Source organism: Aythya ferina (assembly GCF_964211825.1).
Source record: "Aythya ferina genome assembly, chromosome: 1".
Taxonomy (NCBI): Eukaryota; Metazoa; Chordata; class Aves; order Anseriformes; family Anatidae; genus Aythya; species Aythya ferina.
In genome coordinates, this window is record NC_140296.1 from 180,519,690 (window position 1) to 180,546,003 (window position 26,314).

The following is a 26,314-nucleotide window of genomic DNA, read 5'->3' on the forward strand; positions in this document are numbered from 1 at the left end:
TGCTTAAATAAAGAATATACCATTGTCTCTGCAGCGTAACAGATTTGGAAACACTTCTCAATTAAACATGATGCTTTCTTTTCAACAGCTAAAGCAAATTTTATCAGTATAAAACTGAAAACAGAAGTTAATAAGTTGTAGGTCACTACAAAAAGCCTTTTTAAAAATGCTATTTTAAAAACACTATAGAGGCCTGGGGTTGAGTCATGGGCTGGGTCAAACCCAAATGTGTTGGCATTTACATCTGCCCTGGAACAAGTTCTAGCCCATGATGAGGATGTGCTCAGTGTCACAGCAGGGAGGATTTTCAGACAAGGGAGTGCTCACATGGGGCTCTCCAGCTGTCACTAAAAAGTGCATTGTTAGTACCCCTGCTAATAATCATTTTGCCCAGATTCCCTTGCTAGCAGATCCCAGTCAAGATGTCTGATGAGTGAGGATCAGGTAAGTTCAAAATGAGGCTCACCAATTAGTTCTTGTTACTATTGCCAAACCGTATCTCCTTGAAATTTCCTTCAAAGATGCAGGGAGTTAAAATAGCAGGCTTCAGAATCTGAAAATCTGTAAAAGACTATCTTCTGAATCAAAGCCTGGAAAAGCATTGACCTTTTAACACTGCCTATTCTTGGATGTGTCTTCCTCTTCCTTCTTTGAGTGGTCTGTGGGTATGTGAAAGATGCATTGGAGACTTATTTGGAAAGGCAAGGCAAGAGTCTCTAGACAGCAGACTGTGAGAGTGAGGAACATGACTAATGAAGTTTCATGTGAGAGAATCAAGTGCTTCTTCAAAATTGGCTCTCCCTAATACTAGCTATGATATAAATGTGAAAAATGTAGAACAGAAACTTTATGTTGTTGAAGGCTGTCTGAGAGCTGGGACTTAGGAAGTCCAGCAGTGCCTCCTTCTAAAAGCCTGAAATCAAAGCCCAATCTGATCCTTCTGGAGAGTTGTATTGTGCTAACTCTTCAAGCAGATCCCTTTTCTGAAATTGAGCAAAAGTAATCTCAGGTGGCTTAGGCAGTCTATAAGCTAGTTATTGGTCAGCTCATCCTTTATCAGCTGGCAAAATGTCCCATGAGAGAACTGTTCCACTTGTGTCTCCTTCCCCTCTCCTTTTTTAGCAATGGCAGAATTCATTGTGCAATCCACGGTCCTCACAGCCAGCACTTCTTGGGGCTAACTCTGCTCTGTCTGTAAGAACAAACCCATGGAAGTGCTTTTTCAGAATCACTGGGACTGAAAGAGAAAAACTAGGAAAATGGTTGGTCTGTACTCGTTTAGTATTCACAGCATTCCCCAATTATAAGAAGACCATATCCTAACTTCAGAGGCTGTCAAGTCCATCCTGAACACTTGCCCTTACCATCCTCCTCCAGCAGAGCTTTACACCACCATGACCATCACACAGGCACAATCTGACACTTCACAGAAACTGAAGAAGAGATCTCTGGGAAAGCAGCACAAGGTGGTGTATGGGGAGGAAGGGGATGGTGATTTTTTTTTTTTTTTTAAAGTAGAACAGCTGTCAATCATTACAAAGTATTTAACCTTTTAGTAGGTTTCCCCTGCACACAACAGTCTTCCACCCCTTCTGCCCCCTTTAGATGTATCAGATCCCAGAGCATCTGTCGGGACTGGATTCTTACTGGGGGGGTGGAAGCTGCCCAGGGGAGAATATTTTTATTGGGTTTTCAAGTCCATTAGCTGCTGTGCTTGAAGGAAGAGCTGATGGCCTTAGTCTTCCCTGTCTCTGGGACTCTCCCCAAGGCTCACCATCTGGTGGGTGTGCACTCTGTGGGTGGGAGGTCCACCCTCAGCCCGGAGCTCCAGCACCTCATCCTCATCTGCAAGTCAAGCGGGACAAGCCTGAACTACAAGCTCACAGAAATCTGGTTTTAGCATTTCCCTGAACCTGTGGGATTTTGTCACTTCAGCTTGGCCGCCTTCCTGTGAAGACCATGTTACTGTGTCTACTTCATTGTCATCCAAACAAGCCAAATTCTCAGGGGTTCATTATCTGTTTTACCATACCTGGACTCTTCAACAGAGTCCCTCAGATCATAATAACAGTTATCATACTTTCCCTTGGCCAACTTCAAGAGCAGAGCATGCCTTGACCTCTCTTTTAGGATGTGTCTTTTGTTCATACATAGGAACCTCTTCATAATCCATTTTAATGACCTGAAAGAGCAACTCAAAAAGGAAGAAGAAAGAAGAGGAAAAATGTAGTGCACCCTTAAAGAGCACATGCTGTTTGTTCTACCTCTCTTTATGGTCTTTGTCAAAAAAAAAAACAGACATAAAGATAGATGATTTAAGAAATTTAATAGCATCCCCTTGGCTACTGAGTTGTGCTTTAACATGTAGTGTAGCATACGGAAATGCACATGAAACAAACACAATAAGCTGTCCACCATCTGCAGTCTGGATCCAACTTTTTCCATGCTTCCTAATTTCTGAGAAGAGAAGTGGAAAATCTCTGATGTGCTCCATATGTTTCCTTTACACAGTGCCACATACCAATCCCTGCAGAGCACAGACACATTGATAAAACTGGTTTATACAAGCTTGAGTGATTTTTGTTGCAAAAAAATAAGACAAGCCCTTTTAGGTTGTTATTTATCTCCTATCCCTCTGATAAAAGTGGATATGCTTTCTGTGATTTCAGCAATGCTGAAAGAATGCAGTGCAAAGAAAACTTCTACTGCTTACAACTCATTTTGGCAGGTAATAGTGTTGAAAACCCAGACTGGCAAGCAGCTCAGACAGCAAGATAGTCTTTCCCTCTGTTTGGCCACATGGCAATTCATTGCCCAAAGGATTATTTCTGATTTGTAGGGGACCCCCCCATAATCAGAATTCCAGCTACTGCCAGCAACTGCTTTTAATTACAGCCAGCAGTAAACAGTTAATGTATTGTTACCCACACTGATAAAGGGAAGTAAAGCAAAACCTGCCTGTCCCAAGCCATCCCTGGAGCACCCTGGAAAGTCCTGTGGCCAGCAGTGCTGGGAGGCAGCCTGCCCCACAGACCTCAGCCTGCCCAGCACAGCCTTCCCCAGCCCTACAGTCTGCTTGTCCCAGCTGCCTCTCACCTGGGCTCTCAGGGTGTATTGCAGTATCATTGAATGCAAGCAGACCAAAGTAATGCAGGAAACTTTTTGCGAGCTTTAAATAGAAAAATGCATGTTATACCTGATGATACAGATTGAAGATTTATATATCTTTATATTTACTTTTCTGTCCCACCATGGCAGGTTTGAAGGAGTGAGGCACGTAGCCCTCTGTGCTCTCAAGCAGAGAGATGTTGCTATTTCTGATATCACTACTTAGAGTCATTGGTATGTCTATAGCTAAACAAAACAAAAAATAGTAATTCTAAACTATTTAGGGGAAAATAAATCATTTAATCCCCACCTGCTCCCATTGGAGTGTTTGGAGCGTGTTGAAGTGAACAGTGGGGTTCCAGGTACATTTCTCCCACTAACGAAGCCTCCAACCTCTACAAATCACACCAGTCATGGTGTACATGTGTAAATATACATGTATTTATCAAAGGCAAAGACATCACCCTTGAGTAATACTGTGCTTTGAAAAGAACTGTGTCACAGACATCACTAATTTTAAAGAAGGAGGAAGGAATTCTGTCCATGTATTTCTTAAGTTACGATGGATCTGCGTTTGCAGGTTTGTGTAGACACAGGTATGCACACAAGTGAAGAAATAGGGTTTATGCTTCCTTCATCCGTTTCTGAACTAAATAAAAATGATATGCTGGTTCTTTAGTAAGAAGATGCTCTCACATTGTCAGAACTTAATAACAACCACTTATTAAACTTGCTTAGTACTTCAGAGTAAATGCAGTATTGCCTCTTCCTCATTTGGCAGGCACTTAGGAAGAGCTGGCAGAGATAAAGTAGCTTTTTACCTCCTTTTGAGAGAAAACAGTATGATTTTACAGCAATAAATAGATAAAAGGCCAGTAAATCAAAATATTAAGATGTAATGTGTGATCAGTACTCAGTGCATTAAGACTCTCACTGAAGTTTATGCTTTTGATTTCAGTCTGCTTCACAGCAGTTTTAACCACACCACTCCCCCTTCTCATCTAACCTAACTCAGCATCACACTATGGAATCTGGATCACTGACACACCAGAATGACTTCTGATTCACACTGCTATAAAATAAAATCCCTTTACCTATTTTTCACTGTTGTTAGGAAAGATTATGTTCTGCTTTCTGTTGAATGTATGCTTCTGAATGCTCATTGTGACATCTGGCAGTTAACATCTGTTCTTCAGCTGAACAGAATATCTTCTCTTTTCTCTGCACCAAATAATTTGCACAGTACTATTTCTGCTGATTCCTTTGCATTTGAAGTTCATCGATGACGGAGCACCTTGAAGGAATCAAACTTCCCAAAAAGTCCATCCAGAGGAGTCCCGAGTTTCTGGTGTGGTGCACAGAGGCAGCAGCTGGAGTTGCACAAAGCAGCTGTGTGCATTTTGGGGTGGGGGGGGGAGAGTGTTCTGCAGTGACACTGGAGGAGGGAGCTGCTCTCACCACCTTCTGGGTGGAATTTTCTGAATAAGTCTCATTTTCAAATACTTGTGCTACCATCACTGCTCAAGAAAGAAAGCTGAAAGGCAGCACTGATAACATCTCTCTACCAGATGTGAGACTTTAAAACTATGGATTCAAAACAGAGTTTCCCACCTGGAAAATAATATGTTAGGGGAATTAAGAGTTGAAATGGTGGCTTTTATGCTTATTAAGTCTACTCTAATAAGGGTGAAATACCCCTTTATCTAAAAGCCCGAAGAGTTTAGGAAATATTTTACAATTTTTTTTTTTTACCGTAAGTTAGGAAAGAAATAAACTTAGTAACAGAATCAGTGGATAATGTTCTCAAACAGCCCAAAGCAAAAAAAGCGTATGACTCACCTTTTTAGCTACAAAAACGTATCCTTCCCTCACAACACCACTGTTGTTACAGCTGCTTCCTTGTGGCATTTTCTGGCCTATCGCTTCTCCTTTTTGTACATATCTCCTGGAATAGTTCTGCTACATTTGTGCTCAGGCTGACAGAGATTGCAAAGATGCAGGCTAGAGCAGCGGAGAGGAGGCACCAAACTGCATCAGCCAGCCTGGGGTACCAAGAGGAATCATGTCAGGGTGCTGGGAAAGGCCTCAGCCATGTATCTGGGCTGGCAGCATGAGTGCAGGAAGACATCTCTCCAGGAGGAGGCTCCTAGCTCTGCTGGTATTAACACAGATTTTACCTACAAACAAGTTGTGTATCAAGCTCTGCAGGCTCACCAAATCCTTCCTAGTATCTCACTGGTAAATTTATCTCACTGCTTAAAACGCATTTATTCAAACTTAATTTTCTAGGTAGCAAATAGTGCAGAAAAGAGTAAAGAGTATTGGAGTTGGGTTGGAAAACTATGGGCTGGAAACTGGCAAACTCTGAAAAGGGAAGAAAGAAATCTACCCTTGTAGATTTCTAGATCTCTTTCTAGATTTCTACCTTAGTAGATTTCTTTATAGAAATAAATCTACTTTTGTAAGATGCAAAATAAAAGGAATCAAAAGCTAGTGGAAATATTGATAACTTTAACAAGTATATCAATTGACTTTTTAAGTTCTTTTTCAACTCTTTTCCTGGGGACATTAGACAAAGGTTTGATTTCCTGAAATTCAAAGTAATCAGCAGAAGTAAGAATAGGAAGAGGCTTCACTCTCACAGAAAGAAAAAAAGTTGTTATATTATTATTTGTTCAGTGTGATTTCCTTTGAAGTAGAGAGGAATTAGAATGATGGAAATACTCTAGTAATACTGTTAAATTATTTTTCTGTTATTTTTCCACATTCATTCCAATGATTTCATGAGAGTGCATGTAAAAGTTGCCTGGTGAATTGAGAAGGCTTTTGAACCATGTGCTTACAGACTTTATTTTTTTTCCTATTTAAGAATGCACAAATCAAATGCAGACTGAAACCAGTGAGAAAGTGATCAAAATAAACATATTGAAAAGGAGATTTAAAAAAAGCCTTTTCTAGCACTTTTTTACCTTTTGTATAAAACAAATATAATTTAGGCATGAATATCCAGTGATCACATAAATATCTGAAGCTGGTTATCCTTCAGCTGGTACAAGCCAGCATAGCACCAGGAGCTTACTCAGCTTTGCAACCATTGAAAATCTGATTTCTTGTTTCTGGAGTTTTCTTACATTCTTAAAGATATAACCATTTTTACAGTGGAAAAGAGAGAACAAAGACTTTGGAGATGCAAATACTGTTAATGTTTTTCTTCTTGTCTTGTCAAAACACCTGAATGAAAGGATGTTTCACAGCTTTAGCTGCAGTTCTTACAAGTTTTGCTGCAGTACCAGGTAGGCATACTACCATGAGATATTAGCACTCCTGTTTCTGCAGCTACTGCATGCTCTTTTATTTTTTATTTTTTTATTTTTTTTATGTTGTTAGTGAATATCATCTTTCTGCTATTGAAAAGATATGGGCCTTCAAGAAGGACAAGTGATGGGCCTTCGGTTAATTGGTTAGATTTGCATCCAACACTATGTAGTCTCCAGAAACCTTATTGTACTGCATGAAGAATAAAAGCATTTAATAGACATACTGCTTAATATACATGCTCACTACTGAAGAGCATCCAAGACTTCTTCCTCCTGATAAAGCACTTCTGCCCTCATGACCTGGTCTGTACTGTTGAGTGCTCACTCTCTGCTAATTTAGGGCATTAGACCCACAAACAACTGGTTTTCCAGCCACATTTCTTCCATGTGGATGAGAGCTGCTGTTACACACCATGAGCCATAGAATGAATGACCAAGGATCATTTCAGACCACCAACTGCAAGGTATCAAGCCTGACTGTCAATGTAGCTGTGCAAGGCATATGGGTAATAGAAGATCTCCAGGGATCACCCCAGTGAGACAACTACATGCACCTGACACTCACTGTCACTATTTGCCTCCTGCATGAATACAAAGAGAAGATTTTAATAGCTTACTGTTTGTTGTTTTTGTTTTTGTTTTCTCTTGGTTTGCCAAAGCAGAAATGATGATCAAATGAAGGATTTAATAATAGACAGTCTGAACAAAGTCCAAATATCCAGATCCAACAGGCAGGACATTTAGCAAATAGTTGCTACATGAAGCCTTAAAACAATCTGTAATCTCATGGCAGAAAAATGAAGAGGATAAAAGTGGCATTTCAACTGTTAGCAAAAGTGTGCACCATAATGCTCAAGAAATTAGTACTAGATTAAAATATGTCAAGGGCCACAGACCAGTTTGGTTCCTGAGGCAACCCCACTGACTTCAGCCTAAGCCGATGGCTTCTCCAAGGACTCAAACTCATTCCATGGCTTCTTTGAACAACTTGAAAGTATTAGAAGTTATAAATATTTGAAAGGATCGCTTCTAAATTGGGCCTCTGAAAAATAAACAGAGATCAGACTAACAACAATGCTATGCGGGGAGGAGGAGCATGGAGGGGAAGGTCCCTGGCCAGGGCATGAGGCTTAAACCACCCCTAGGGCTTTCCTTAGGGCACGTTGTTTGTCACCCATGCAGCAGCGTTCCTCGCCTTCAGGGTTTGCTGGCTGGCCACTTCAGAATGAAGTAAATTTTGGCAAAAACCCTGAGTTTTACTCCTACTGTAGCTGTGATTGAAATGGAAAGTAGTTTTTTTTAAAAAAAGGTAGCTTTGTTTAGCCTTTGTCCATTGGGAAAGATACTGGGCAGTAGCTGTTAGTATTTTTGAAGGTATGGCTTCTGCCAATTGTCACCAAACCAAACATATACGGCATGCAAACACAGATAGCAGATTGCTTTGCACTAATTTATAGAACTCTAGTGACATCAGCTGAGTGGCTGGCAAGGCATTATAATCGCCCAAGTGAAATTCCTTTTTCCTCCTACTTGCTGCGTGAAACTCTATGGATAACATACAAAGTCCCCTGAAGAGAACTGAAAAGCTTCAGTTTATACATTTACAAGAATTGTATCTGAACATTCTTATACATGACAAAGATGTTGAGGATTTTCCCAGATACATATTGAGTTAAACAAAAACTGGTCATTTGATATAATGCTACCTTCATCTTATTCAAATACGAAGAATAAGAAGCAACATTATTAAAAAAAAATAATAATAAAATAAAAAAAGTAGGAGAAGCAAATGATGACAAATTTAGAAAGCACATATACAATGTCTGTGTGAGTCACAAATATCCCTGAAATTTCTAATCTCCTGAGCAGGGAAGGCAATGCTGCTGGTACAGACAGTACCCATGAGCGGCACAGCTTCATGGAGGCTGCCCATCACTTCCCTGGGGCTGAGAGTGAGATTGCAATAACCAAAAGTTCACAGTTAGCTTTTCCTTACTTTCCCCTCTGATTTTTAATTTGGGTTTGAAGCTGAATTTCCAAGGTTCTCTGTGGTTTGTGCATTGCTCAAGGTTAGGTAAATAATAAAAAATGTATAATATCTACTGTAGTTTACTGCAGGTGAATTGCTGTGCCCTAAGCCCTGCCTGGTGTGTGGAAAAGCCTCCAGGCTGATGGGACAAACAGCAGAAACTCTAATAATCTAAGTCCCATATACAGAAAAATGTGGGTGTAGGCATCTGGAGCATTCAGCTGCAAAACAGCATGAAGGAGACTGGTAAAAACACAGCACAACTACTTGAAATCAAATAGTGTGAGAAGTCTTAGAGAAAAGGGGAGGGAGGGAGTGGACATAGACCATCACCTGGGTTTGGCAACGTTAATGTGGCATTCAGGAAGCAGCAGTGCCTGCAGCACCCTGGTTTAGGTCTAATCCCCCAACTTTTTATGATACCTGCAGCAGCTGTGACCTTCACAAGGCTGAGCATCTCCACGTGCATCACAAACCCAAGTGTGATTGTTCTTGGTCCAGACAGGGGCACTGGTTCAACCTGGGGGTGATGTCCAAGGTTTCCCATCGTATTCCGAGAGCCTTTTAAACTATAGAGGGTAGCAACTGGCTGTCTGCACTGAGAAATACATCACAGTTCGGGATGTTGCTCAGGAAGCCACCACTCCCCAGCAAAGCTATTCGTAGCTACAGAGAGGTGAATGATACACACAACTACTCGACCAGCTGAGCTGAACTTTTCCTGACCTACAATGCTTCTTCTTATTGGGAAGAGAAAAAGAAGGAGAAAAAAAAAAAAAAAAAGAGAGAGAGAGTAAACAAAAATAAGAGGCTTGAAAAAGGGAAGCCTTGTAACCAGATGTGGCTCAGAGGGTTCCCACTTGTGCCCACGCAGACAGTGACAGACACACATCAGCCTCCAACTCAATTTCTGGCCACAAAAGCCAACCAGCACTCACAGGATCAGCATGCCAGCCACAAACAGGGGACTAGATGCAATAACCTGCTGACAAAATACAGTAGGAGAGAGAAGAACAGACCCAGTGAGCTCCACTCCTGGCCATTCTTGTGCTCGAAGCCGGCTGCTGGCTCCTCTTGGTGGCCCAGTGCCTGTCACTGTTGTGCTTGGGGGCAAGCATGGCAGCAGCATCCAAAAGTGGGAGAAAAGTAAAATAATGGCGCATGTGTTGACAGACAGGGGCGAGGAACCCCAGAAGAGGAGAGTTAGTCAGGTCTGTAAATAGTATTTTCTGTAGAGAGAACTCAGAAGTATCAATAGTTAAAGGGCACTAAGAATTTTATTTGGGCTTTTTTTTTTTCTTTATTTATTTTTTCATTTTTAAAGGTCTCCAATGGGTATTTTAGATCGTGTGTAAGAGTTTGGCATTTCAATAATGCCATAAACTTCACAGTAGCTCTGTAATGGCTGCAATTTTGCTTATCTCTTTTCTTCTGCAATGTTTATTCATGCCAGTGGTCCTCTGAAGGCACAACACATGAAAGCAGCACTCACCTCTGTGTTGCCATTAAGCTTCAAAGGGATGACTCTGTCTACAGTTTAAAATCCCTTTCTGTAGTAAAGCGAAGTTATTAGCCCAAGCAAAGGAAAATAGCATTCAGAAAAAAAGCCAGCCACCCTGTAATGTGGCCGTCGAATCAGCGGGTTAATTTTTCTTTACATGGACTTTTTTTTCTTCACAAAATATTTTAGGGATGTTGATGTTTTTACTTAGCTTCTCACTTGGAGTGACTCATAGCTGTGGTTTCCTATAACAGAAGGGATTCATATTTGGGCTCCCTACAAGGCACCTCCTTGCTAATTAAGTATAAATCAGATGCAGGAAAAGATTAGCAGATTCATTCCAGTAAGTGCAAGCAGCGCAGGTCCTCAACATTCACATTTTGCAGATTTGCAAAGAACGATGCCATGAACAGCACAAAGGCTTGGGGCGGCTGAAAGGTGGAGGGGAGTGATTTCTTTTCCTTTTCCAGAAAAATAAATAAATAAATAAATAAAATATAGAGAGAACAGTTTCTTGAGCAAGGGATTATAACTGCAAACCTGTGCTGACTTGAAATATAACTACTCTAGAGGTATTGGATGCTTCTGATTTTTCTGTTTTGGATGCAGGGAGTAAAAAAAAATAAAAAAATCAGTCTCACGGGCTTTGATGGGAATCAGCAGCACTGTTAAATGATCAATTTAAAACTAATAAAAACCACTGGAGTCACTGCATCAGGGGCATGCTGTTAACAATTTGGACTAGAAGGTAAACAGAGCATTAATTCAGCCTGCAGCTGATCACAGTGCTTTGAGAACAGGGACAGAACCTATAACAGCTGAGAAATGAAAATGGTTGGGAAACCAGACTGAATTTGGAGCAATGTGAATTTATATGTCCTGGCTGAAATAGCAGAGATGTCTGAAATGCTACCAAGGCAAGCCCTTCCAGCCTGGCTGAGTCACAGGATCCCAGATAGTTTGGGCTGGAAGGAACTTTAAAGCCCACCAGTTCCACCCCCCTGCCGTGGGCAGGGACACCTCCCACCAGACCAGGTTGCCCAAAGCCCCATCCAGCCTGGCCTTGAACACCTCCAGGGATGGGGCATCCACAGCTTCTCTAGGCAGCCTGTGACAGGGCCTTACCACCCTCACAGTAAAGAATTTCTTCCTTATGTCTTATATAAATTTTCCCTCTTCTAACTTAAAACCATTACTACTTGTCCTATCAAACCCTGAAAAGGGTTCAGCTCCAGGGCTTAAATATGGGTCAATTCTTTCCTGGCTGAGGCCTGGCAGGGACAGTTATCACCTCCTGGAGAAGGGCAGCCAGGAGCCAGGGGTGCACAATACCAAGGGAGAACAAACCTCTACCATGGGCAGAAGGATGTGGACACGTGGCCACACCACCAGACCCTCACTGCAAGGCCCGGAGCACCTGTACCACCAGGCAAGGATTGATCCTGGTCTCACATCTAATGCTCATTCGGAGCCAGCAGTTATATCAATGCAAACTTGTATAAATTTACATTAGAATGAAGCTCATAAACTGTTCCCACTGCAATATGCGTTTATATTTGACAGCCTGCAAGTTTTGCTCAGGAAACTAGTGAAAAGAGAAAAGCTATTCCAAAACAATTTCATTTGAAAAGCCTCCAAGTTATACATTCCAGCACAGTAAACAAGGTTCCCTTATGAAAGTGGAGTTAAATGTCTCTGCATGGGATCAACATTTAATATAGGTGAATTTGCATTCTTTCCTTTAGAGATTTTACTGTCTGCATAAGCATTTATAAGGCAGATATTAAGAACATTTGATCTGTTTAGGAGCTGAACTGGAAAGAATGCTGCTTTTAATCTGGAAACCTTTTTACAGGTTTACTTAGTCACAAAGACATTTGCCACAGAGTTCTCCAAATATCCTGGTTTAACTGAAACTTAACAGAGACTGTGACTATATCCCAGTGCTTTTTCTTAGATCATTTTCTTAGGAGTTGGGAGAAAAGGTAAAGGGACGAAAAAGTCAAGCTAGCGCTCAGAGCTGTAGATCTAGTGTCTGGGAGTGTTTTAGAGTTCTTGTATGGCTTCCAAACACCACTTCTGTGCTTGCATTTCCCTTCATTTCCCTTCTTTTATACCAGGGTATATAATTTCCCTACTTGGTAAGTAAGTAGGCGAGATGCCCTTCCATTGTGCATTTCTTCCCAGCAGCCTGTCCCATGCAGCACTGGTACATCTCATGCAGACTCTTCAGGAGCTGAGCGCAGACTGCAGCTATTGTTACCAAAATGCATAATTCTTCAGTCTTAAGTCTTTACAGCATACTTTCTCCTTATTTTGCTAAAGCAAAGCCATATATAAAATCACTGCATGTAGATAATGTTATTATTTAAGTATATGATAATTCTCCAACATTTAATTATCACTGCTTTTGGGATATTTAAATTATGCTTTTAAATAAGTGAACTACACTTTCAGCATTCTTTGGTATGGTCAAGAGTGTTCAGGCCAATAGTTAGACAACAGTCAGTTTAATTGTATTTATCAGTGGTTCGCAGGAGGCAGATGTCAAAAGCAGCGAGAACTGAAGGGCTGATGCCAATTTACTTTTCCACTGAGGCTGCTGGAGCATTCAGGGCAGACCACTCGGTGCTGAACTTGGGAAGGTATGGGCAAAGCATTAGAGGCAAAGGGCTAAGTCATGCATATTGGATTCTGTAAGAAGTTACCTACACACAAAGCAAATCCTCTTTGTCTTACAGATTTTATTTCTGATCCTTTTTTTTCTGTTCATATATGTCTGGCTTTGACTGCAAGTTACACACCCTATAGACATATCCACAGTGAATAAAATTTGCTTTCTTGCCTTTTTAAATTAACTTTGTTTCAGTTTCAGGAAACTTTCTATTTCCATACTGTAGTGAAGAATCTTAGGTTCTGTTCCAGGTTCAAGAGTCATTTTATACATAGTGACGACAGTTGTGATGCTGTGCTGTAAATAACTGCTGCCCACAATGACCATATTGGTTTGAAAAACATCTTTATCTGACAGTCCACCTACTTGTTTGTATGTTTGTTGTGAGTTAATCTCAGCAATGTGCTGTCACTAAGTTGAATATATAGATCACTCGATCAAAAAGTCATTTGCCAAGTTCTATGTTTCCTTTTGCTGATCTTGGATTACAGTTACTCCTGCTGCCACTCCTTTGTTACCATGCTTAAAGGTAATTTGCTGAACAGTGCAAAAAGGTTTTAGATTCCATTAATATCTTGGAGCCAAATATGATGTTTTCTTATGGTCTCTACCTTAAAAATAAATAAATAAATAAACTATCAAATGTGAATCTTTCATTTTCTTGCTCTACAATGAGAAAAATGGTGAATATAAAGATGTATTTACCTGAAACTTGAGCAGATATACTCTTTAAGATCCTCTGGAAGAAAACATTCAAAATACTGCCTCAGAGGTAAATATAGGCATATTTCAGAACATTCATCATGTAGTAGCTTATAATAACCACACAGATAATAATCTGATGAGCAAGGGCTTCAGGAGCAGAACATAAATCGAAGTCAGATGCAGCTAAGCTAGTCAGACATAAAAGAATTTGCTTTCCATAGGTCATTAAGAAGTTAAGGGGGTATTCCACAAAACTGAGCTACTTACGAACATTTTATCATATTATTTGCATTTTAGATGTAACTAATGTACTGAGTTACTAATAATTAATGTTTTAATAGCCAGTTATTGACAAATGATTGGAAAAATAGAAGACTAAATAAACTGAAGACAAAACTACACCTAATTGCCAAAGCATTGTGTGGTCTTACTGATAAAACCCAACCAAAATATGCCAATCTGCATATTTTGTGTTTTCATTCTATGAAGAGGAAATAGTAACAAATATTCAAGCCAATACCTTTCCTGTAGCCAAACTATGCCTATTCAGGAACTATGTAATCGGATACAATATAATATCATCATTCATCATCTAAGACATTCAGTACAACTTCACTGATATCAGAAGGTCATTTCTTCCAATGGTCATTTATGAAAAACATAACTTTGTAGTCCAAAAATATTTATGCTGGCTTCAGCAAAAAAACATTTGATTAAAACAGTCCTGAGGTCATGGCATCTTGAGGCTGCTTGGTTCCTGACATTTCTCATTGCCGTCCTATGTGAATGCAAGCACTTCACAGACAATTTTCAATTATATTTACAATTTCTTCTTCCTCTTCATCAAGGTCAAGGAGAATTGAAGGTGCTCAGGAACTCACAGAAGCAGAATCCTTATTTATAATCTTCTTAGTGCCAGAGCAAGTGTCAGCTGGTCTTTGATACTGTAAATAGAAAGGTCTCCCCATGCTCTCATTATTAAGAGCTGGGAACTACCATTTTTCCTGGCCCTGTGCCTTTCTGAGTCAGAAAGAGCTATCAGCTCCAGGCTCATCACCTACCGCTGTGGCCCCTGGAGACACAAATTCAAAAGATGGCAGGTGATATAGACAGACATTGCAAAACAGTACCAAATTCCCAGAGTTAAGACTTTATTATTTATTAAATGAAATTTTAATATTGCAGACATTTTTTTCCTATCAGTCTTAAGGTTCCATTCAAGTTTTAAGAGGTGTCCTGGTTTTCAAAATTAATAGTTGACTGTGACTGATGAGCAGGACACACACGATGGTTGGAGGGCCAGATTCACCCCTTTCTTTGGCTACATGGAAGCAGTGAGAAGTAAAGACTGTACTTGTAAAGACAAGCCCTCAGAGCTAAAGCTTACAGTCCCCAGAGGAGAAAAGTAGGATGCAATCCTCATTTGGGTGGGACTGCACATTTTGAAAGTGATTGCATTAGGAACAGGGGAGCACTTGTGTGCAGAGAAAAATATCTTACCCTCCTCAAGAACAAAAGGAGGAAATACCATCACTTCTTTTGGATGTATTTTGTCTGCATAAGATAGAATTTTGTACAAGTGCATGAATATATCCAAATATATACACCCACAAAAGCACATACTGGCTTTTAAGATTAAAGTTATTGAATGCTCTTTACTAATCACGATATCTCCTGCTCCAGTCTGATGGTGGGAGATGCAACAGAAGGGAAGAAGGATAAGGATAGTGGAGAGAATAGGGGTGCCAATAAATAAATTTTCCAAAAATGCCTTTTGCTACTTTATTCCCTCTTCTTTTCTCAGCATTTAATTCTATTGTCTCATTTATTTATGAGCAGTTTGAACCCTTCAGCCCCCTCTGTTTGGGAAATAGGTGCAAGTGTTTTCTTTGCTTCTTGCTCTAGCAATGCCTTTTAATGGCAGCACAGAGGTTTATTACTTTTCTTATCTCTAAAATATGCTTAATGTGTTTTGACATCCTTGCCAAAAAAAAAGAAAAAAAAAAGAAAAAAAAAAAGTCTTAACTCATTAGTCATCTTATTCATAACTTTTGCTAATTTGTGAAATGGGCCAAAATGGGTATATCAATTCCACTGACAGTGGTGATGTATTCAGAAGAGCAGGCGCATCACAAACTTCATTAGTGCCACTGAGTCATCCACATCAATCCAAAATCACAGGTTGTGGTATTGCCCATAAAAGACATGACTCATTTAGAGGCAGCTCTTCAACTCTGATGCCCGCTTCCCAGGCTGTTTACATATTAATTCTAAATCAGAGATAAGATTCCGTACTCCTAGCAGAGTACAAGCCACATGGGAGTCCTCTTGTCTACCCCTTCTCTGTGTTCATGATTTCTTCACCTGTGCTATCAGTATTCTATCAGCAATAGGAAGGATGGAGTGTGACCCCATCCCAGCCCAGCGCAGAGGCTGGGAAATGGGAGGGGGCTGGGACTTCCTCAGGATGCAGAGGAAACTGAATCAGATCTCCCACTTCCCAGGCAAGTGCTTTGCCCCTAGGCCATCGGGACAACATGGCCACTGCCTCTTCCCTAGGCAGTTTATGGCTATCTCTTGATGTACTGGGAATGCTCAAGCCAATTCCAGCAAATCAAGGCACTGAACAGCTTCATTTAGCCAAAAAACAGTAGCCAAGTGCAAGATGCTGCACCTGGGTTGGGGCAATCACAGACAGGAGAACAGACTGAGAGAAAAATCCATTGAGAGCAGCCCTGCAGAGCAGGACTTGGGGGTTCTGGTGGATGAAAAGCTCAACATGACCCAGCAGTGCGTGCTTGCAGCCCAGAAGGCCAACTGCAGCCTGTGCTACATAACCGGTCCTTTCACTGGTGGCTGAGGACTTGCCTCAGTGGCTGCACCCAGAGTGGTGAACCACATCTGCATGTGTGGAACCTCATGTAGTTCACATGGGCCAACTTCTCCAGCCTGTCCAGGTCCCTTTGAATGGCATCCCTTCCTTCTTTGGTATCAACCACACCACTCAACTTGGTGTCATCTACAAACTTGCTGAAGGTGCACTCAGTCCCATCTTTTATGTCGTTGATGAAGATATTGGAAAGCACGGGTCTCAAGGCAGATCCCTGAGGGACACCACTTGTCACCGGCCTCCATCTGGACATAAAACCATTGATCACAACTCTCTGGCTACAGCCATTGAGCCAATTCCTTATCCACCAGATGGTCCACCCTTCAAATCCATATCTTTCCAATTGACAGATTAGGATGTCATATGGGACCATGTCAAAGGCCTTTCAGAAGCCCAGGTAGATGACATCAGTTGGTCTTCCCTTGTTGACTGATGCAGACACTCCATTATAGAAGGCCACAAGATTGGTCAGGCATGATTTGCCCTTCATGAATCCATGCTGGCTGTCTCAGATCACCTCCTTGTCCTGTGTTGTCTTAACATTGCATCCAGGAGGATCCGTTCCACAATCTTGCCAGACACAGAGGTGAGACTCCCGGTGTGTAGTTCCCCAGATCTTACATGCCTTCCTAATTTCTAATTCACATTATGATAGTTTCTCTAACAACACAACATTACTATAAGAAAGTCACACAGTTACATCAGTTTCTAGATAGGATAACGTGACTAAACTGATATCAAACCTGAGAAAAAAAGAAGTCAAAAATGAGAGGTTTTATTTATTGACCCCAACTTTTCATTCTTATTTCCTTGCAGATTTCTATTTCAGATCAAATGCCGAGGTCAGGTGGAATTTCAGAATATCCTGACTCTTCTTAACATTCTGGATTTAGGGCTAGGGCCTTCACTTTCCTTTATATAAAGTAATAAAAATAACAATTATACATGTATCATATGTAGATATCAAATACTTACCTTTTCTCTTCTGAAATGGATGAACAATTAAAAATATCAAATTTTCCATGAAGGCAAAGGTGTTTTTTTTCTAGCTCAAAAGAGTCACTAAAACGGCAGTGAAAAGGACAAAGTGAATGGGACAAGAGGCAGATGGAAATCTGTTAGCCAGTCTGGCTTTCATTAGCAGTTTTGACTGAATTTAAATTATTCAGATGAATTTCAGTATCATTAGATCAATATTGTATCACAGAAAACTGTTATTCCAGAAAATTTTGGTCCATTCCTAATCAGAACGCAATAGACCATGAATGAGTTTTCAATTGTTCTTTAAACAGGACCTGAAATTCTAATTGATTATAAATTTACAATTTCCTTGGAAATTAAATAATACTTAAATGAAGTTTCTTCTTTGACTCTTTAGCAAAAAATCCTGCTGGGGATCCTTATTACTTTTTAATGATTCAGAGCTTGCAGAATGTCAATTTCATAACAAGAAGATGATTTAGTGCAGAATGTAATAAAATTTGTCTTACTGTGTTAGAAAAGTGTATATATATTGATATTTTTGATATTAAAAAAAAAAAAAAAAGGCCTAAAAGCAAATAATTTTGCCTGCATACCACTGAAGTTATTAGTTTTGTCACTAATTTCACTAAGAGGACAGAAACTGGAATAAGAATGTATAAACAGTATTCTGTGAAGACTGTATAGTTAGAAGCCATTTAGTGCCCATCAAGACTTTCCTTCCTTACAACCTTGCTATGCACAATGCTCTTTAGGCCAACTACCATTAGAGATTTAGTAAATAGGTGTGAAGTATGTGCTGTTTGCTGAATTTTTAATATCTAAAACAGAATGCTCTGTTCCCACAAAGCGATAAAAATGTCTGCATCCTAAGGGCATTTTTATATTTGCGTTTGGAAAATATTTGTCTCTTCACAGCTGTTACCCAGCCAAAAAACAATGCGTGAGTGCAGCCAACAACTTGGAGTGGAAAGGAGCTATTTATTTCCTCACTACGGTCCAAGGTGTTTTCAGGATTGCTGAATATAGTTTCCTGTTTTTTAGACAGTTCTGAAAAGTGGACCTTTGGGGGAACAAATTATTCTGGAAGTTGCAGCAACTTGAGAGTAATGTCATTGATTTCCTTAGAATTACTGCAGGCTCAAGCCACAGTAACTTAGATCCTTTTGTATTTTATGAAACAACACAATGTAACTGGATACATGTTCAAGTATGGAATTACTTCTGCTATCCAATGCTGGGAGCAGCTTTAGGTTTATGAAGTCTTTGAAGTGACCAGTGCAACTGCAGATGACATTTGAAATATAGCTGGGTATCCATGCCTATGTCTTTCTCTCGTATATTTCTGTCTTTCATGGCAAGAAAGCAGTAGTTTTTGCCAGGTGTATGTTACCCTCTTTCCTTCTCACAGCACAATTTTCAGTAGGCTACTGGCAAGCTCTGTGAAGCCAAGCAATTTATAATAGTCTCCTTATTGATATTTACTGAAAATTCAAGGAATTCTGGTGCATCGCTGACCATAAGTCCCTTTGCGCTGAATGAGTGACAAATTTGAATATATTGCTATATTGCAATTTTAGGTGGTGTTTTGTTTTGTTTTGTTTTGTTTTGTTTTCTGGAGAGAAGTACATAATAAGAAATGATCTTTAATTATTAAGTAAATACCAAGTCTCAAAATAAATATTCTGTTCTCTCTAAATATAGCATAGAGTTATTACATCGCTTTCTACCTTTTTTTGTATGATCATTTTACTGCCCTTTAATGTACAAGTTCCCTGGTCTGTGGTTTCTGCTGGCGGGAAAAATAAAACAAACAGACATTAGTGTTTTTTTTGTTGTTGTTGTTTTTTGTTTTTAGTTTTTTCGAGATCTATGCAGTTCAGGGCTCAGTATAGCTCCAGCTAGACACTGGTAAGCCTCCTCTTGACATTTGTCCACATAGTTGCTTAATTTGTGGTATTGCATACATATTGTCAGTCTTGATTCGTTACAAAGGCATGACAGCATCTTTGCAGATTTGGCAAAATAACTGGACTATAACCCATCTTTCTGTGTGCAACTTGTACCTGAATTACATTTTGAATTCTTGGCTGCCCAAAGTTAGCATAACTTTGGATGCAGCATGCTTAATCTTTAACTATGAGAGTTAAAGTAAACATAATCTAAGTATGGTTCAGTAGATTAAATTAAACGATTGCTGTTGAATAAAGATCAGGTTTAAATCTCACTAGACCCAGGGGAATTCCTGTCTTGTAAGTTTTGCTGGTATTTGATTCCTGTGCTGGGGACACCCACTCATGACTTAGCTAGAAAACCATTCACAGAAATTCATTTATTCAGTAGGTCAACATTTATCTTGGAATGTAAATATTTTAAGACCAAACAGGGGTGGCTAATAGAATGTAGTATTTTCAAGAAGACGATCCAATGAAAGATATCCTTGAAAGATGTTGGCTTGCCCCTTTTACTCTTCAGGATGTGTGATTTTATGCATAATTCAAGTTTTACTTTTCCTGGAGGACTTCCTAGCATTTGTGGAATTAGTAAAATTATCAGGTTGCAAAGATCTACAGAGCAAAAACTCATGAAATGGGACACTTTGTCAGGGAGTGTAGTGACCTGACAAGGAGTAGTGGCTTTAAACTAAGAGAAGGTAGATTTAGATTACGTACTAGGAAGAAATTCTTTACTGAGTGAGGTTGGTGAGGCACAGGAACAGGTTGCCCAGAGAAGTTGTGGATACTCCATCCCTGGAGGAATTCAAGGCCAGGCTTGATGGGGCTTTGGGAAACCTGGTTTGGTGGGAAGTGTCCCTGCAGGGCATTGGAACTGGGTGGTCTTTAAGGTTCCTCCCAACTCAAACTATCTGTGATTCTATGATTCTATGTTTTTAATCATTTTTAATATTGTTTTGTTTTCTTCTGCTCATACTCAAAATTCTGTTAACATCTGAGAACACTGTTGTCCTTTCTGCAGAATCTTTCTTTCTCAGCTAAATTGTGCAAGGCTACCATCCACAACCCTGAGGACCTGAGGCTGCACTTTTATTGACAAAAACAAAGTCAGAGTAGAGAATGGAGCTCTTAAAGGGATAACTAAAAGATGTTCAGCGTTTCTTATGTTCTCTATTTTTCTTGAGAAAAATACATAAAATCTGCATGCATGAACATGGAAGTATGTACTGGTGGGTAGTTTAATGTAGTAATTTCTATATTTAAGAAAATAATTAATAATAATTAACCAAAATAATAATAAGAAAAAAGAAATAACTCAGATGAAAACCTAAGTGTATTGAACAATAAAAACTTGAAAAAATTAGCAGTAATATGAATCAATGAGGAGAACAGATATTCTGCTTTAGTTGTTATCAGGCTGGAAACAATTTTACCATTATCTATGTATATTTTAATTATGTAGGCTTTTTTTTAATTTCAAGGACAGACTTTCTAATCACACAAGCTGATGGAGAAATCTGCGTAATCAATGATGTCACATATTTTACAGTACCAGTGTGGGAAATATGTTTCCACAGACGTACTACTAATCATCATTAATACCCAACATTGATTCCATTGTTTTAATAATACTGTTTTATTATTAGTGCTTTATATTCTGTAATTACATTTTTAAAATAACTTCCTAATGATTTCTCAGCCCACTTCCAGTAAAAATGGGTGCCTATTACTGGAATGACTCTTACAACATAGAAAACATTTACATGTCCAAGGAAAAATGAAAAATCAGAAAAAGTGGTGTCATGAATAATCTAATATCATAATATATTTAACAAGGGAATGATTGTCTTGTTTTTCTTCTTATTTTACCAATCCACGGTACAAATAATAGTATACACATCACATATTCTAAGGAAATGATAGAACTTCCTGTTCTCTCACATCTGGAACATTAGCAAGCTCAACCTCCAAAAAAATAGAGGCTAAATAATTTACCACGCTGTTTGTTTCAAAGACCTCCTTCCAGAATTAAAGGAAATCTATTTGCATGTTTCTAAAGGCATTGTTTCTTCAGTCTGTGATGTTCATCAGTAAGGTTTGCTGCTTTTGTTTTTGTAATCTAAATAAATATAGTTCAGTGGTTTGGAACTCCGTGGTTATCCCAGTGGATTCCTTTATGTCTATTGTCTAAGGTAGAACTAGGGGAAGCAAAAGGATGACTAATTTTATGTACACGGAATGATGGAAGCAAGTGAAAATCTCTACAGTTTGTTACAATCTGCCACTCTTGTAAAGCCTAATGACCTGATAGCTTCTGAATCTCTCACAGTTAGGTTTGTATTTTCCATTTTTCACTCATTACATCTTAGTTACTACTTAACTAAAGTCATATGTAACAAATTCTGTGTAGCCATTACTCATCCATAGCTTTCACAATAAAGCAAACCTCTGAGGTTTCTGCAGCAAAGCATCTGCCTGCACCTTGGGTGGAACTTTGTGGGAATGAGATTTTCCATTTTGTGGAAAATTATACAAAATGTGTTTAAAATTGTAAATAAATATTTTTTGAATTCCTTGATATTTCCTATGAATCAGGCTGTTCCGGTATTCCATACCAAAATATCACTGAAAATGACTTATATTTTCCAAGTTCATTTTAGCAAAATATGGCGGAAAAATAATTTAGAAGTGTTGGTTGATGCCACCCATAATTGTGACCCAAACTACCACCTGTTCTTCAATGGAAATAAAGGTGACTCTAGGCAGGATCACACAATGCAAGACTTAATCCAAGGCTATACAGACAAAAACCTGGAAGTCAATACATACCTGAAACAAGCTATATAGCAGATGGCTTTTATTCTAAGCCTGGCTGTAGGGTATTACACTGTCTGTAGCCAAGTGAGAGAAATTTCCTCCTGAGGGCATTTTATCCTAACCATAAAATGCATGTCTGAAATAATTAGGCAAATCACCTTCTGAAGAGCCTTCTCTTCTGCTAATTGTAGAAGGACTAGCTTAGGCTAAATATCTAAGTTATAGAGTTTCCACTTTTAAGACAGTTAAATTTGTAAGAGATAAATCTTTATATCTGTATTATTACTGACTTGAGACGGCCATGATTTCATCCAATCTTTTCGTATGAAATGGCTGCTGATGTTTAAAAACATAACTGCTACCACTGAGAGAAACTCAGGTCCATAAAACCTTTGAAGACCAAATTGTTCCAGGGAATCCCCTGAAGATATCTGGCATTCATTGTCATCTCCACACTCTCTAGAAAATGATGCCTAGAAGATAGAGTAACTCCTGGGGAACTCCTCCTCATGGACAAGTGTTGCAGTAAGCATCATTTGCAGTTCATGAGAATTTTTATTCCTCACTCAAAATGTGAAATGTATCAGCCATTTGGACCCTTTGAATCATAGAATCACAGAATGACTTGGGTTGGAAGGAATCATAAAGATCTCCCAGTTCCAACCCCCCTGCCATAGACAGGGATGCCACCCACTAGATCAGGTTGCTCAGGGTCTCATCTAACCTGGCCTTGAACACCTTCAGGGATGGGGCATCCACAACCTCTCTGTGCAACCTGTTCCAGTACCTCACCACCCTCCGAATGAAGAGCATCATGAATAACTTTATTAAAATTTGGTCAAAATCCTGATCACAGATTGGACACTGTACTTCAGCTTATAGAGGAAAGGCTTGGAAGACAAAGGGCAAATTTTGAATTGTCCTTAAAGCTGTGTAGAAGGCCAGTGAAAGGTGACTGAGGAGAAGGGTGGGACATTTCTATTTCCTTGAGTAAGTCCATGATTTAGCCACTGAACTTTGGACACTGAGAAGCTATGAGAGTTAAGAGCACAAAAGTGGCAGCAGGATTATAGTTAGGATGGGAAGTGATTAAGGCATGAACAATGTGGGGATGGAAAGTACTGCAACAGGCCATTGGGAAATAATGATTACAGTATCAGTATTGAACTGCCAAATGTGTTTTCTACTGACTGAAGTGGACCCAGGATTTCTTTGTCTCAAAGCACAGCACTGATAAAAATGAAATATTTGTCTCAATCAGTAAATAAAATCTAAATAAAGTGGTGCTGCTTCCCACTTTCTTGGAGGATACATTTGTGCTACAGGTGTTAAAGGACAGAAGCTCATTGGTGTGAGATTAGTCAGCAGCCCATGTTCCTCAAAGTGATTTTCCCAATGCATGGTAGAAGTGTTGCCTGTATGGTGAATAGGAAACAAGACAGTGTGCCTTAGCAACATATTTCAGGAAGAAGAAACACATTGAAAATTCACTGACAAAACAGCACTGTGTCTTTTATTAAAAAGGGAATCACTCAAGGGAACCTTTCTCAAGACTGAAGCTTGTGCAATATGAAACTTGGAAAGACGTTTTGACCAGACTGAGCAATCTCTTGACCTTTCAGAGACATGCTCTTGGTCAATTCATGTGTACCAAAGGTACTGGAGCTGATTTACTATGAAGTAAAGCAATGTCTGCTCAAGGAATGCCTCAGTTTCATGAAGAATGCAAATTTGCTATTTAGACAGTGCCCCAAGAAAGTTACACAGCATCTCTTATTGTACAACCCTAAAGCTCTTTCCTATCAAACTATTCAAAGCATCTCCATAGATACAAACTAGCATCAGAGATGCTAAAATGCTGCCAGCATTCAGTGAAAATGTTCTAGCCAAAATGTTAAGTTAAACATCTGTTTATAGCGAATGCTGGGACTTGGGGGGTCTCCATGTCATAGCTCTCCAGCAGCTCCAAAGGTTATGTTTCCTGGAGACAGACACAAATTCTTTGATAAAAAGCTTTAGAGAAAGCTTTCTCTTTTCTTCTGTAAATGGAATTCCTCCTTTGTTTTATCACTAAAAGTTCATCTTCATGCCCCTCTTCACACTCTGGCATCTACCAGTTCAGGATTTCATTTGAGTGCTGTCATCTCAAGTAAAATATTCTTGAATGGGGCTACATGCATTCACAGGGAATGGGAATTTACCACCACTTTGTCAATAATCAATTGTCTAAAAATAAATAGCTTGTTTGGTAAAAGTGTGTTCTTCAGAACAGATAGCACCATTAAACATGGTTGTGTCTGTTATACTAAATCCATGAGGTTGCATCACAAAGTACTTCATGAAGCCGTGTACTTTGTCTTCCAACTTCTCACACCACCTCATTACATCAAAATAGCAGGCATGGAGCGGTCCCTGTGCTCACTTGAACACAGGGACTGTAATTCAAGTCAGCCCTGTTGCAGCCCATGAAGGAAGGAAGCGTTTTCACTTTCTGCACCAGCATTGCCTCCTACACAAAGTCCTGCGGCATCCAGCCCACGTGGGTTGTCTCACCCATGGGAGCTGGGAAGGCTCCCCAGTTGCGGGACCCACACATGGGACAGTGTCAAGGTGCTCTCCCTACCTTCCTCCCCATCACAAGCTGGTTCCCATGGGAGGGCAGCCCAGCCAAGTGGGCTGGCCAGGGGCTGCAGCATATTCTTGACAGATCCCTTGTGCAGCCAAGCCCAAAGGCACAATGTAAGGCACAAAACCAGGCAGGATCGACCTTATTCTGTTCCCAGCCACCCAGACATTAAACAATCCCTGCACCTCTATTGTGCAGGGATTGTATCCTGATGGGTAGAAGAACAAAGAACTGTGTTAAAACATACAGGAATATTTCTCCCCAGATGTTCACGTTTTTCTGAACGTTAATAAAAATAAGCTCAGGTGGCTTACCCTGTATGTTTACACTTGAACTTTTGATCAGCTTAATATTCCATAAACCTCACCACATATGCTATTCATTCATGGATTTTTAAAAATGGGTTCATTTTGTTTCAAAACACAAATGTTAATATAAAACCTCACTAACAGATCTCTGTATGAATAAACAGGAATCTGTGTTTATACATGATACAGGGAATTGTGTAGGGAGTTCTCCCCATTAAAATTGTAAACTAAATCTAACTTAATTATTGCTTGAATGCCAAAGGGAAGTATGTTACTATCTTATCCTGCAGGACACAAGGGAATTTAAAAGAACAGTAGCATGCTACTGATAATGTAAACAAAACTACAAAATCAAACTACGCAATAGTATTTGGTGTGCTTCATACCTACAGGGATCCATTTTCATTTCCAGTGATGATTTTCTTGGCTTAGGAAGAAAAAAAAAAAAAAAAAAAGCCAATTTTTAAAAGCTGTCCTAAAGCCTGCTGGAAGAATCCTCAAAATAATACTGGAAACTGAAATTAAATGTGTGCAATATCATTTTTCACTCTTAGATAGTTTCTAGTTTACACAGGTTGTAGATTAATGCTCTGTAATGAAACAGAGATAAGGCACTCATAAGGACAAATACATATTCTTTTTTTTCTAACAAGGAATTAGAAGAAATAAGCTTTCTCTGTTTCCTTGTTTGTTGACAGAAGGCTGTAAACCTGCTATCCAGTGTACTAAAAACTTGGGCTAAAAAGAGATCCGGGCACTGGCATGTAAAAGTCACAGTACTGAAGACTTCAGTGATGCTGTGTAAGGCAGCATTTTGAGCATATATATTTTCTTTTTTTTCTTTTTTTTTTTTTTCTGTGAAGGTGGTTCCAAAAGAAACTGAGAACAGGTTTTCTCTCTTGATGCCATTTTAGCAGCAAGATAAATTTATAGCCTAAACAAATCCCCCACTAAACTATTTAGCTGGAAATAACAACAGCATATGATACAGAAAGTTGTCACTGCAAGTGGACGTAATGCATTATATTATCAGAGTGTTATCGGTATCTGGCTTCTCCTGCTCATTAATTCTCACCCAAAAGAAGAATTCTTTTCTAGCTGAGTTGAGATGATGTATCTCTAGCTAAAATACTTGCAATTTACACTGTAGACATCCTTGCAGGCGGCATACATTAATAGTTTTAAGACCAAAATGATCTGTGGTGCTGTGTACCTTTGCACAGTATCTCTGTGGTTAGCAGAATCACTCTATAAATAAGCTTTGGGCTCCAAGTTCTTGGCTTTTTCAGCCTCAGGAGGCTGGAAATTAAAGCCTGCAAATCACAGGGAAGTGCCCTAACAACCCAGTGTGGGAAAGCAGGAGGATATTGTGGTTTTGACTGGCACACAATACAAACGATCTA

At 39.5% G+C, this 26,314-nt stretch overlaps 1 long non-coding RNA gene across 1 annotated transcript; it reads right to left on the reverse strand.

Moving 5' to 3' along the window:
- Positions 1-838: 838 nt before the first annotated feature.
- LOC311429913 lies at positions 839-1,481 on the reverse strand. Its single transcript, XR_014688468.1, has 2 exons — positions 1,365-1,481; positions 839-1,192 (listed from the first exon to the last, which is right to left on the reverse strand). It is a non-coding gene; the product is annotated as an uncharacterized lncRNA (long non-coding RNA).
- Positions 1,482-26,314: the final 24,833 nt, after the last annotated feature.